This window comes from Salvelinus fontinalis, chromosome 40 (assembly GCF_029448725.1).
Source record: "Salvelinus fontinalis isolate EN_2023a chromosome 40, ASM2944872v1, whole genome shotgun sequence".
NCBI lineage: Eukaryota > Metazoa > Chordata > Actinopteri > Salmoniformes > Salmonidae > Salvelinus > Salvelinus fontinalis.
The window spans coordinates 14,196,504-14,211,274 of record NC_074704.1 but is presented as its reverse complement, the minus strand read 5'-3'; the positions used below and the strand labels follow the sequence as shown (position 1 = coordinate 14,211,274).

Sequence of the window (14,771 nt, the reverse complement as noted above, 5' to 3'; positions counted from 1 at the left end):
GTACATAGCACATTTTATGTTTAGGTTTTCAATATATCACAAACTGTTTCTGCATATTGGTTATTGATTTAGACACATTAAAACTGTGTTTTGACATTGGGGCTATTCCACCGAGCAAAATGTCAATGAAAAGAAGACTATGCCCGACGTCCAATATTTGTTCGGTTGTAGTTAAATATGTATTTTCGGGTCATTTTTTAAAACAACGTGATTTCAACGTACTTTCAGTAGCCGAGTGGTTAGAGCGTTGGGCCAGTAACCGAAAGGTTGCTGGATTGAATCCCCGAGCTGACAAGGTAAAAATATGTTGTTCAGCCCCTGAACAGGGCAGTTAACCCACTGTTCCTAGGCTGTGAAGTTCTTAACTGACTTGCCTAGTTAAATAAAAAGTGGACTAGAGTTCTTGAAGCTAGTGAGTTTTCGGATTCTATAAAGAAAAGAAAAAATACGATATTATTTCGAATTTTTTTTCTTCCCCTGTCTTCAATTGTTGACAGCCAGTAGATACCATGTTTATATTGGTGAAGCAAAAACTACAATAGAAATAACTTAAAATGTATAACTTTAAATTAAACCATTCATTTGAACTCATGACTTGAGTGATTAAAGTAAACCAACGTTTTGGAAATACATAACACCATCTAACCAGCCAGCTAACATTAGCTATATGCAGTTATCTTAGCCAGCTAACATTAGCTATATGCAGTTATCTTAGCCAGCCAGCTAACATTAGCTCTATGCAGTTATCTTAGCCAGCCAGCTAACATTATCTCTATGCAGTTATCTTAGCCAGCCAGCTAACATTAGCTCTATGCAGTTATCTTAGCCAGCCAGCTAACATTATCTCTATGCAGTTATCTTAGCCAGCCAGCTAACATTAGCTCTATGCAGTTATCTTAACCAGCCAGCTAACATTAGCTATATGCAGTTATCTTAGCCAGCCAGCTAACGTTAGCTATATGCAGTTATCTTAGCCAGCCAGCTAACGTTAGCTATATGCGGTTATCTTAGCTAGCCAGCTAACGTTAGCTATATGCGGTTATCTTAAACCAGCCAGCTAACGTTAGCTATATGCAGTTATCTTAAACCAGCCAGCTAACGTTAGCTATATGCAGTTATCTTAAACCAGCCAGCTAACGTTAGCTATATGCAGTTATCTTAGCCAGCCAGCTAACATTAACTATATGCAGTTATCTTAGCCAGCCAGTTAACATTAGTTATATGCAGTTATCTTAGCCAGCCAGCTAACATTAGCTATATGCAGTTATCTTAGCCAACCAGCCAACGTTAGCTATTTAGCCAACTAGCATTAGCCTAACCAGCGTAGCCAACTAGTACGGTTATGGTCAGCGAGACCAACTACCGGAGACCAATCAGAACCCAACTAACAGTAAGCCAACGTGGAAAAAGTTACAAAACTCCCGTAGTCTAATTCACAGAAAACATGCTGAAAATTAGTGATGGGGAAACAAAGCTTCCTGAATCATTGGCTCTTTCCAGACAATTGTGTCCAAAATAGGTTCATTACTCAAGGCTTTGAGCGACACAGAATTTAGAACAGCCACATTTTATAGATGAAGTCACACGCGTAGTAGCGTAGCCATTATGTAATATATTAAACCACTGGCCGTGTTCGAGAGCATCAACTCCATGCTGCGTTGTGGGTAAACGGTGACTGGCTGACTGATTTATAAATAACAATGAGTAGTTATTTATGATGCAAGGTGATTTGTAAATTAGTCAGTCAGCAGCCACCTGCACTGTCGGCTGCAATGTCGAACGAGCCCAATACGAAACCAATCAGGTGTTCGACAAAATTATTCTTCAGACGTCATTGATCACGTGCTGCTGATAAAGTGACACTGCTTTGAATTATACCGCTTAGCGACTTCAGTACATGCCTCATAATTCCAGTCTCAAACTTAACCCCGTTCCTGCTGAAGAAGAGAAGGTCTGCTGGATGGAGAAAGTAGCTCTCGTGAAAGAAGAGGAGGAGGAGGAAGAGGAGGTTGTTACAATACAAAAACAAGTAGAAGGTGAGGCTGTTACAGTGAAATAATTATTATTGAAGAATATAACACATGCCTCATGAGCTTAGTTCAACTATTTACCCCATCAGAACCCCAAATAAGCTTTAGAAACAATGTAAACCAACACTGTATAGCCTCAACATGGTTAAAACTATAATGTTGATATCATGGATGGTCAGTCCTTGCATCCATAGTCTGTCTATGAATTTGAGAGTAGTTACATTTCTCCAGCCCCGTCCATCATCTTATTACCAAAACAGGTGGAATTACAGCTTTGTTATTGGTTGAACTGCAGGTTGGTTGATTGATTGTTGTGTCGCTTTTTTAAATCAAAATCAAATCAAATTTATTAGTCACATACACATGGTTAGCAGATGTTAATGCGAGTGTAGCGAAATGCTTGTGCTTCTGGTTCCGACAATGCAGTAATAACAACAAGTAATCTAACCTAACAATTCCGCAACTACTAATATGTACATAAAGATATATGAATGAGTGATGGTACAGACGGCATAGGCAAGGTGCAGTAGATGGTATAGAGTACGGTATATACCTATGAGATGAGTACTGTAGGGTATGTAAACATAAAGTGGCATAGTTTAAAGTGGCTAGTGGTACATGTATTACATAAAGATGGCAAGATGCAGTAGATGATATAGAGTACAGTATATACATATACATAAGAGATGTGTAATGTAGGGTATGTAAACTTTATATTAGGTGGCATTGTTTAAAGTGGCTGGTGGTACATTTTTACATAATTTCCATCAATTCCCATTTTTAAGGTGGCTGGAGCTGAGTCAGTTTGTTGGCAGCGGCCGCTAAATGTTAGTGGTGGCTGTTTAACAGTCTGATGGCCTTGAGATAGAAGCTGTTTTTCAGTCTCTCGGTCCCTGCTTGGATGCACCTGTACTGACCTCGCCTTCTGGATGATAGCGGGGTGAACAGGTAGTGGCTTGGGTGGTTGTTGTCCTTGATGATCTTTATGGCCTTCCTGTGACATCGGGTGGTGTAGGTGTCCTGGAGGGCAGGTAGTTTGCCCCGGGTGATGCGTTCTGCCGACCTCACTACCCTCTGGAGAGCCTTACGGTTGTGTGCGGAGCAGTTGCCGTACCAGGCGGTGATACAGCCCGACAGGATGCTCTCGATTGTGCATCTGTAGAAGTTTGTGAGTGCTTTTGGTGACAAGCCGAATTTCTTCAGCCTCCTGAGGTTGAAGAGGCGCTGCTGCGCCTTCTTCACAACGCTGTCTGTGTGGGTGGACCAATTCAGTTTGTCCGTGATGTGTACACCGAGGAACTTAAAACTTTCCACCTTCTCCACTACTAACCCGTCGATGTGGATAGGGGGAGCTCCCTCTGCTGTTTCCTGAAGTCCACAATCATCTCCTTTGTTTTGTTGACGTTGAGTGTGAGGTTATTTTCCTGACACCACACTCCGAGGGCCCTCACCTCCTCCCTGTAGGCCGTCTCGTCGTTGTTGGTAATCAAGCCTACCACTGTAGTGTCGTCCGCAAACTTGATGATTGAGTTGGAGGCGTGCATGGCCACGCAGTCGTGGGTGAACAGGGAGTACAGGAGAGGGCTCAGAACGCACCCTTGTGGGGCCCCAGTGTTGAGGATCAGCGGGGTGGAGATGTTGTTACCTACCCTCACCACCTGGGGGCGGCCCGTCAGGAAGTCGAGGACCCAGTTGCACAGGGCGGGGTCGAGGCCCAGGGTCTCGAGCTTGATGACGAGTTTGGAGGGTACTATGGTGTTAAATGCTGAGCTGTAGTCGATGAACAGCATTCTCACATAGGTATTCCTCTTGTCCAGATGGGTTAGGGCAGTGTGCAGTGTGGTTGCGATTGCGTCGTCTGTGGACCTATTGGGTCGGTAAGCAAATTGGAGTGGGTCTAGGGTGTCCGGTAGGGTGGAGGTGATATGGTCCTTGACTAGTCTCTCAAAAAAGGGCAACCTAGTTTTTAAACAAACAAAATGGCTGCCCAGAGTCCTGAGCTGTGTTAGAATACTCATACTTACTGCACTATTCGTGAAGTAAATTGAGTATATGGTCTGCTTATTGGTCATAGTATGATATTGTAACGACCCTGGGTTTATAAGCGCGGAAATCGACTCTGCCGTTCGAGCATGCTTTTGCGGCACAGTCGATAGCGTGCCGGACTTCGGGCTAGAAGGTCGAGGGTTCGAGACCTGCTCCCTGCCTGTTTCATTACATTGGTGTCGGAAGTGATCGGACCTCGCATCCATGACAATGCGTGTGCTTGGCCGGTGAGCGCGTTCCTGTAAGACGTAAAGTCGCAAGCTAGCGCGAGGACGCGCTCTTTGAAAGGAGGGAGTAGTGTAACGACCCTGGGTTTATAAGCGCGGAAATCGACTCTGCCGTTCGAGCATGCTTTTGCGGCACAGTCGATAGCGCGCCGGACCTCGGGCTAGGAGGTCGAGGGTTCGAGACCTGCTCCCTGCCTGTTTCATTACAATATAGTTAGTATGCCAAAAGTTCCCGGATGTCGTACTAAATTCGCCAAAATATGCCATGTCCACGCAGTACATTAGGGCCCAAAATGCAATTCTTCAGGAAATGGGCGTGGCTTCAACGTTTTCAGATTAGAATAAAATGGGGGAAAATATGCAGCCGAAGTCCAACGAGAGAGCGGATACAAATGAACTGCTATAAATAACTATGACAAATGTTGAGCAATGTAATAAACTAATGACTTTTCAAATAAGTTACACGTTAGGTTAGCTACACTATCCTTACAAAACGCATAGCAAATCTTTACAGCAGGATGTACCAGTATGTGAGCTAGCTACCTAACGTTAGTTGGCTACTTATACATCCAACTTGCCAGTATACTAACTATATTCTAACTAACTACTCAATGTTTATTGACTTGAATAGAGCGCAGAATAACTGATTTATTTAATAACGCTCAACACCCGTTGAATATGGCCGGTGTCAGTAAACATCTGCAAAAAAGCTCAAATTAAATTGTTGCCAGCAGCACAGTTAGTCACCAACACTCTGGATAACATGAAAACAGCCTAACCAGCTCTGCTAGGGCAAGTAAAATGGTAAGAGGTTTTCTCTCATTTGTGTCTAGCAAGTCATCCAACTTTAGGCAGTTAGCTTGGGTGCTTTACTGTCATTGTGAGGTCAGAACGCTTGGATTGACCCTACTCCTCAGCCATATAGTATTTGTTTACAAACAGTGGCGTTATACGAGCTTATGTTTTGGTTTCTGGTGGGGTAATACGGTTAAAACATTTGAGGCATATATAAGTTATATTCTTCAAGAATCAATGGTTATATTGTACATGGGTCTTTCTATAACTGCCAGTGTAGATTTCCTGTTGGGGTCAAATTGTTACAGCTGTTGATAAGTCATTTTACAATATTCTGGCAATACTGTTCATGCCATTACATTAAAGGCGAAAGATTGTCTTGTCTTAGCAAGGTTTTGCTTAAATAATGTTAGCTGCTAATCGCTAGCTAGCTTGCTAAATGTATTAAGAGTCAGCGCAAACGTAGCTAGCTAATACTGCCTGGTACCAGTCCTGGTGTAGGCCTAGATAAGCATGTTTGTGCAGAGGTATCTTATCAGAGAGGAGTCAGCGAAGTATGAATATGTTGGCTAGCTAGCCGGCTACATGAAGTAAGAAAACAACATGTAATGTAACATCTAATTAGGGTCAACTGGAAACACTGACCAACACTTTGGTTCCTACCATGTCTTCTTCTCTGAGGTTTATTGTCAGACTACACTCATCAGGTGTATTGCTGGCACCTACTGTACGGGTTTGTAAAAGATAACGAAAACGCATGGGATTAACAAATCATACTAATTACGTAAAATAAACACGAACCAAATTCACTCCACTACCCTGAATTTCAAACAAAAATGGTACTATTCAGATCCCTACACAGGTTCAGGAACCTGGGAGGGGTGGAACGTCTTCATTCAGTACTCCCTGTAACATTTTGTCTGAAGTCCTGGAGATCCAGAAATCTATTTGCCGCCTTCACAATGATGTCTAGCTTCTTTGATGTTTTATTAGTTTATTATTAATGCAATTTATCACTGCGGTAGTGAAGGCAATGCAAACGCAATTTTGTTGTAGAAACTCCTCCATGCTAATGCGGAAACTGCTTGTTTTGGACAAAGGTTACTAATAATTTATTAATGTAATTTATCACTTGCTCTATAAACACAACAAAGTCCACCTTGTTCACTATTAGTGTGTTGGGATCCTTCTCCTGTATGGCTTCACTGCAGACTGTGGGACATGAACTACCTTCTCCTCGCTAGTCCTTCAGCTATTTTCACTGCCTCCACATAGGACACCTGCTGGATGGGCCTGATCATCCTAGCTACTGTGACATCCTTCATTCATACAGGGCACTCCGGGAACTCGGGAACGTGATTCCCATCACAATTACAACATGCTTCATCTGACTACGACATATGTATACCTTTGACAAACACCTGCCACATGTCCAAACTGCAGCGGCTTCTGTATATCTCACTTACCCAGGTTTTTACATAAGATGAGAGAACCACTTCACCAAACCACAGTAAAACCTTCCGTCTATCATTCATTTTAATCAACCTGCGTCTACCTGAAATGTTTAACCTAAACCACACAAAGCTTTCTCCTTTTGCGCTGTTGACACACAATCAGTATCAGAATCATACAGCTCCTGGTCACTCGAACCGATTCCACTTTACCCAATTCATCCTTCACCATCTTTAAGACCGTTAACAGGTCACCCACAAAAAACCTCCTTGCTGATGATTCCCACTCCGACCCTAAACTGCTGTTCATTACCAACTTTAGCCCTTTTCACTACACTGTTCTTCACCATCGTCCACTCGGTCTCAACAACTGTACCGAGTCAATGTACGGGGGCACCGGTTAGTTGAGGTAATATGTACATGTAGGGTTAAAGAGTTAAAGTGACTGTTCTTCACCATCCTCCATGCATTCTCACCAACTGTACTCACGCCAAGAGAATCCCACAATGCTTCCTCCATTGCTCCTCCAGTCATCCCTGGACTCCCTCGCTCTGTGCTGTGAAAGATGTGAGAGTTTGTGTTCTCAAAGTAGCATCTATATTGTTGTCATTCCATCTATATTGTTCTCATTCCAGCACATCTGTTGCTTCACCAACTTGTTATCCCTTTCGTCTGCACTACTTGCTGTCATTTCCCTTCCTGATTTCCCTCTCTTGGATGTCTCCACCACGCTCCTACTCTGTCAGTAATTCCTCCCTGGTTTATTAATTGGTAGTCAAACAACGATATATTCAAGGTGCTGCACATTCTATTCCAAATCTAGAATTAGAATCGTCATTATGTTTCCATGATTTCAACAGTTCACCAGTTAACTAAGCCTATAATGTGGACACCAAGGATGTGGATACCAAGGAACTTGAAGCTTTCAACTGCTCCACTACAACCCCTTCGATGAGAATGGGGGCGTGCTCAGTGTTTAGTCCCAGGGTCCTTAGCTTAGTGATGAGCTTTGAGGGACTATGGTGTTGAACGCTGAGCTCTAGTCGATGAATAGCATTCTCACGTGGGTGTTCCTTTTGTCCAGGTGGGAAAGTGCAGTGTGGAGTGCAATAGAGGTTGCATCATCTGTGGATCTGTTGGGGTGGTATGCAAATTGGAGTGGGTCTAGGGTTTCTGGGATAATGGTGTTGATGTGAGCCACGACCAGCCTTTCAAAGCACTTCATGGCTACAGACGTGAGTGCTACGGGTCGGTAGTCATTTAGGCAGGTTACCTTAGTCCCTGTGCCCAAGAACACTATGGTGGTCTGCTTGAAACATCTTGGTATTACAGACTCAGACAGGGGATGAAAATGTCAGTGAAGACCCTTGCCAGTTGGGGAGCGCATGCTTGGAGTACACGTCCTGGTAATCCGTTTGGCCCTGTGGCCTTGTGAATGTTAACCTTTTTTTAAGGGCTTACTCACATCGGCTGCGGAGAGCGTGATCACAAAGTCGTCTGGAAAAGCTGATGCTGTCATGCATGTTTCAGTGTTACTTTCCTCGAAGCGAGCATAGAAGTAATTTAGCTCGTCTTGTAGGCTCGTGTCACTGGGCAGCTATCGGCTGTGCTTCCCTTTTGTGGTCTGATGTGGCAAGCCCTGCCACATCCGACGAGGGTTGGAGCCAGTGTTCAAGGGGTATATCAATCTCCCCAGGGTAGCAGTAATACGTCGAGAGATTTCTCCGCAAAGGGTTACCCCTCCCATAGGTGGCTCATTATTGGGATTCATTGCTGATTCCTACCTGTAGTTCGCTACGAAGTAGTCCAACAGGGCCCTTAACTACAGGTTAAGGGCCCTGTTGGAGATTGGTGGTTGGTAGTGGAGTCGAGGCAACAAGCAGGGTTGGATACGGCCATGTTATTATCCCACACAGTCTCTGTGGTTCATTTGAACCCCGTTCCTGGGAATTAGATTTGATTACAAATCGTCCCAGTCTGTTACCACAGAAGGGGTCCGTTTGTCCCATTTCCAGCAAGGTTACGAGGCGCTTTGTCATTTCCAGAGTCAGTTTATTTTGGTACTGTCCATATGTAGCTTGGTTTTGGTCACAGAATGGCTGAATAAGTGCAACATTTTACCTGGAGCTAACTATGCAGAGCATAGCGCATGTCAAATGACTTTAGCTTCCCTCCAGGCCTGAGGGCACACGCTCTCTACTAGGCTTAAAATAAAGATACTGAAAATAGGAGTGGCAATATAGTCCGCTATTATCCTCAGTAATTTTCCTTCTAGATTGTCAGACGCCGGTGGCTTATCATTGTTGATAGAAGACAATATTTTTTTCACCTCTTCCACACTGACTTTACGGAATTCTAAATTACAATGCTTGTCTTTCATAATTTGGTCAGATATACTGGGATGTGTAGTGTCAGCGTTTGCTGCTGGTATGTCATGCCTAAGTTTGCTAATCTTGCCAATGAAAAAATCCTAAAAGTAGTGGGCTTTGTGATGAATGAGCCATCTGATACAGTTCATTTTTCCCCAAAATGTTCTCCAAAGCTTTTTACAATCATTCTTTATGTCATTTATCTTTGTTTCATTGTGTTGTTTTTTTAAAATTTTTATTCAGTTTAGTCACATGATTTCTCAATTTGCAGGACGTTTGCCAATCGGTTGTACAGCCAGACTTATTTTCCATTCCTTTTCCCTCATCCTTCTCAACCATACCATTTTTCAATTCCTCATTAATCCACTGGGATTTAACAGCTTTTACAGTCATTTTCTTAATGGGTGCATGCTTATTAGTAACTGGAATAAGCAATTTCATAAATTTGTCCAGCGTCTGGCGTCTCCTCATTACATACCACAGAGTAGCAAATATTCTTTACATCAACATAGGAATCCCCCGTTTTATTAAATAATTGAGACACACAAATGACTCGAGGGAACCAGAGATCAAGATAGCCTAACCTTAAGAAAAAAACTCTTCTGCCTCCCGCTGCTGCTGGCCTTCGTAAATTCTGACTTTATGCTCCTGAAGTTTCCAGTAATAGGCTACAACAGCAGTCGGCAACCTTTTCCATTTGTAGTGCCAATTTATCTGTCCATTTCTACTGATCTGGTGCCAGTTATGATTTTCATATTCACATTTTACTGGAACAGTTTAATTTAATTTATAATAGTAATAATAATTATAATAGTCATTGTATCTCATAATCATTTTCTATGATTAATCTACATTCTATCTAAATGAAAATTATACAAATCTAAATAACTTTTATTGCCATTGCCAACTATGTAAAAATAGCCTACATAAAGCCAACAAATAAAAACAGCTAGAAAATATCCAGATAAAAATAAATCACATTGGCTGCTCATGGCCTGTCTACATAGTTTATACAATGTTTCAAGTTCTATCACCTAGGTCGGTCCGAAACTTGATATAAAATATTCTGGGTCCTGAGAGTTTCCCGCGCCAGTGAGTTTGGGACAGACACAGCTGTAGGCTATTTGTGTAAGGTATAAGAAGTAATCAGGTATTTTATGACATTTCCACTGGATCAGAGCATTACATTTTTCTCTTTTATGTCGAGTGGTTATCAAGAGTGAGAGCTGGAAATATTTTACAAATACTTTGAGGAACTATGGTCATTCGCTAATTGATTTTAGTAAGAATTTGTTTACTTGCTGTTTGAGGTGAAAAAAAGAAAATTACTTTGAGAAGCTCCACAAATCATTAGTGGTGGTGTGTAAATACTATCAGACATCCCCAAATAGGTGCATCACTCTCTACATCGCTCTCTGCCCTTTGTGTTTGCTAAAACGCAATTTGGTTGCAGAAACTCCTCCAAGCTAATGCGGAAACCACTAGTTATACCATAGACCTACTGTAGGACCAATAACGTCACCTAAAAACATAGACCTACTGTAGGACCCATAACTTCACCTAACAACAACATAGACCTACAGAAAGGTGCCTATATTGGAGACCAAAAGTTGTCTGGCACACTGCTTAGGATTTCAACATCTTTAAAAAAGTATTTCTAGCATACAATCGTCGATGTTACTACTAATGTGAAAACAAGACAAAATATGACTATTGTTGTACACTTGACTGTCTTAAGACCAATGTCAAATAATGAACATTCATGACTGACTTCATTATTTGTACAACCACGCTGTTGGCATCACCTTTTACAGTGGATTTTTGCTGTTGTGGGCCTTAAACCATCTGTCCGGCTTTTTGTTCACACAGGAGAGAGACGTGACTATTGTGGATCCTCTGGGGAGCCTCAACAACCTCATGATGCTGACGAGGCAGAGAAGAGTCTCTCCACGTCAAAACACCTCAAGAAACACCAGCAGAGACCCACAGGGAAGACATCTCATTGCTGCTCTGACTGTGGGAAAGGTTGCACATCTTCATCAGAACTTAAAATACACCAGAGAACACACACAGGAGAGAAATCTCATAGCTGTGATCAATGTGGGAAGAGTTTTATTACATCTAGCCAGCTGACTTCACACCAGAGAACACACACAGGAGAGAAACCTCATAGCTGTGATCAATGTGACAAGAAATACTCTGATAAAAGAGCTCTGATCAAACATCAGAAAATACATACATGAAGGAGTTGTTTAATGATATCAATGAAATAATGTCACAATGTTGAATGTTTTAACACTGTAGTAGGAGTATTTTAATGATGTCACAATGTAGAATGTTTTAACATTGTAGTAGGAGTATTTTAATGAGGATCTACCTTATTCTACCTTATGCTGCAATCAATATCATGATTGCAGCATGATATGGATATTAGCCTCAGGGGAAAATCCAGGCTCTGAATTGAAAGAGTATTATTTAACAAAAAGTGACTAACAAAAAAGAGCTGTGTGACACTTACTGTGTTGGTGAGCCACTTTAATCAAAATGCAGTAGTTCAAAATGTAGCTAGCTGTTTTCTACAAGTTGAAAAAGCTGCTTGTTTAAAAAAATACACGTAATATGATAATTGTTGCAGATGTTTGTGTATATACACACATAAAAGCAGTATAATATATTGGTCTATAATCAATGTTATTAACAATCTGACATGACTCCAGTATTTCTTGACAACATTCAAATGCTAATTGTCTTTATTCCACTACTGAAGAAGCATGACTCAAATTACCTACTCATATTTCAAACATCCATTTACATTTACATTTAAGTCATTTAGCAGACGCCCTTATCCAAAGCGACTTACTAATTGGTGCATTCACCTTATGACATCCAGTGGAACAGCCACTTTACAATAGTGCATCTAAATCTTTTAAGGGGGGGGGGGGGGGGGGGGGGGGGGGTCAGAAGGATTACTTTATCCTATCCTAGGTATTCCTTAAAGAGGTGGGGTTTCAGGTGTCTCCGGAAGGTGGTGATTGACTCCGCTGTCCTGGCGTCGTAAGGGAGTTTGTTCCACCATTGGGGTGCAAGAGCAGCGAACAGCTTTGACTGGGCTGAGCGGGAACTGTACTTCCTCAGTGGTAGGGAGGCGAGCAGGCCAGAGGTGGATGAACGCAGTGCCCTTGTTTGGGTGTAGGGCCTGATCAGAGCCTGAAGATACTGAGGTGCCGTTCCCCTCACAGCTCCGTAGGCAAGCACCATGGTCTTGTAGCAGATGCGAGCTTCAACTGGAAGCCAGTGGAGAGAGCGGAGGAGCGGGGTGACGTGAGAACTTGGGAAGGTTGAACACCAGACGGGCTGCGGCGTTCTGGATGAGTTGTAGGGGTTTAATGGCACAGGCAGGGAGCCCAGCCAACAGCGAGTTGCAGTAATCCAGACGGGAGATGACAAGTGCCTGGATTAGGACCTGCGCCGCTTCCTGTGTGAGGCAGGGTCGTACTCTGCGGATGTTGTAGAGCATGAACCTACAGGAACGGGCCACCGCCTTGATGTTAGTTGAGAACGACAGTGTGTTGTCCAGGATCACGCCAAGGTTCTTAGCGCTCTGGGAGGAGGACACAATGGAGTTGTCAACCGTGATGGCGAGATCATGGAACGGGCAGTCCTTCCCCGGGAGGAAGAGCAGCTCCGTCTTGCCGAGGTTCAGCTTGAGGTGGTGATCCGTCATCCACACTGATATGTCTGCCAGACATGCAGAGATGCGATTCGCCACCTGGTCATCAGAAGGGGGAAAGGAGAAGATGAATTGTGTGTCGTCTGCATAGCAATGATAGGAGAGACCATGTGAGGTTATGACAGAGCCAAGTGACTTGGTGTATAGCGAGAATAGGAGAGGGCCTAGAACAGAGCCCTGGGGGACACCAGTGGTGAGAGCACGTGGTGAGGAGACAGATTCTCGCCACGCCACCTGGTAGGAGCGACCTGTCAGGTAGGATGCAATCCAAGCGTGGGCCGCGCCGGAGATGCCCAACTCGGAGAGGGTGGAGAGGAGGATCTGATGGTTCACAGTATCGAAGGCAGTCGATAGGTCTAGAAGGATGAGAGCAGAGGAGAGAGAGTTAGCTTTAGCAGTGCGGAGCGCCTCCGTGATACAGAGAAGAGCAGTCTCAGTTGAATGACTAGTCTTGAAACCTGACTGATTTGGATCAAGAAGGTCATTCTGAGAGAGATAGCAGGAGAGCTGGCCAAGGACGGCACGTTCAAGAGTTTTGGAGAGAAAAGAAAGAAGGGATACTGGTCTGTAGTTGTTGACATCGGAGGGATCGAGTGTAGGTTTTTTCAGAAGGGGTGCAACTCTCGCTCTCTTGAAGACGGAAGGGACGTAGCCAGCGGTCAAGGATGAGTTGATGAGCGAGGTGAGGTAAGGGAGAAGGTCTCCGGAAATGGTCTGGAGAAGAGAGGAGGGGATAGGGTCAAGCGGGCAGGTTGTTGGGCGGCCGGCCGTCACAAGACGCGAGATTTCATCTGGAGAGAGAGGGGAGAAAGAGGTCAGAGCACAGGGTAGGGCAGTGTGAGCAGAACCAGCGGTGTCGTTTGACTTAGCAAACGAGGATCGGATGTCGTCGACCTTCTTTTCAAAATGGTTGACGAAGTCATCTGCAGAGAGGGAGGAGGGGGGGGGGGATTCAGGAGAAGGTGGCAAAGAGCTTCCTAGGGTTAGAGGCAGATGCTTGGAATTTAGAGTGGTAGAAAGTGGCTTTAGCAGCAGAGACAGAAGAGGAAAATGTAGAGAGGAGGAAGTGAAAGGATGCCAGGTCCGCAGGGAGGCGAGTTTTCCTCCATTTCCGCTCGACTGCCCGGAGCCCTGTTCTGTGAGCTCGCAATGAGTCGTCGAGCCACGGAGCGGGAGGGGAGGACCGAGCCGGCCTGGAGGATAGGGGACATAGAGAGTCAAAGGATGCAGAAAGGGAGGAGAGGAGGGTTGAGGAGGCAGAATCAGGAGATAGGTTGGAGAAGGTTTGAGCAGAGGGAAGAGATGATAGGATGGAAGAGGAGAGAGTAGCGGGGGAGAGAGAGCGAAGGTTGGGACGGCGCGATACCATCCGAGAAGGGGCAGTGTGGGAAGTGTTGGATGAGAGCGAGAGGGAAAAGGATACAAGGGAGTGGTCGGAGACTTGGAGTGGAGTTGCAATGAGGTTAGTGGAAGAACAGCATCTAGTAAAGATGAGGTCAAGCGTATTGCCTGCCTTGTGAGTAGGGGGGGAAGGTGAGAGGGTGAGGTCAAAAGAGGAGAGGAGTGGAAAGAAGGAGGCAGAGAGGAATGAGTCAAAGGTAGACGTGGGGAGGTTAAAGTCACCCAGAACTGTGAGACGTGAGCCGTCCTCAGGAAAGGAGCTTATCAAGGCATCAAGCTCATTGATGAACTCTCCGAGGGAACCTGGAGGGCGGTAAATGATAAGGATGTTAAGCTTGAAAGGGCTGGTAACTGTGACAGCATGGAATTCAAAGGAGGCGATAGACAGATGGGTAAGGGGAGAAAGAGAGAATGACCACTTGGGAGAGATGAGGATCCAGGTGCCACCACCCCGCTGACCAGAAGCTCTCGGGGTGTGCGAGAACACGTGGGCAGACGAGGAGAGAGCAGTAGGAGTAGCAGTGTTATCTGTGGTGATCCATGTTTCCGTCAGTGCCAAGAAGTCGAGGGACTGGAGGGAAGCATAGGCTGAGATGAACTCTGCCTTGTTGGCCGCAGATCGGCAGTTCCAGAGGCTACCGGAGACCTGGAACTCCACGTGGGTCGTGCGTGCTGGGACCACCAGGTTAGGGTGGCCGCGGCCACGCGGTGTGAAGCGTTTG

The 14,771-nt window shown here is 44.5% G+C and overlaps 1 protein-coding gene across 1 annotated transcript in view; it reads right to left on the bottom strand.

Annotated features, from left to right (window-relative positions):
- Nucleotides 1-14,771, bottom strand: part of LOC129839064 (zinc finger protein OZF-like) — a 442,535-nt gene that overhangs the window by 363,418 nt on the left and 64,346 nt on the right. The gene's annotated exons all lie outside the window — the stretch shown is intronic.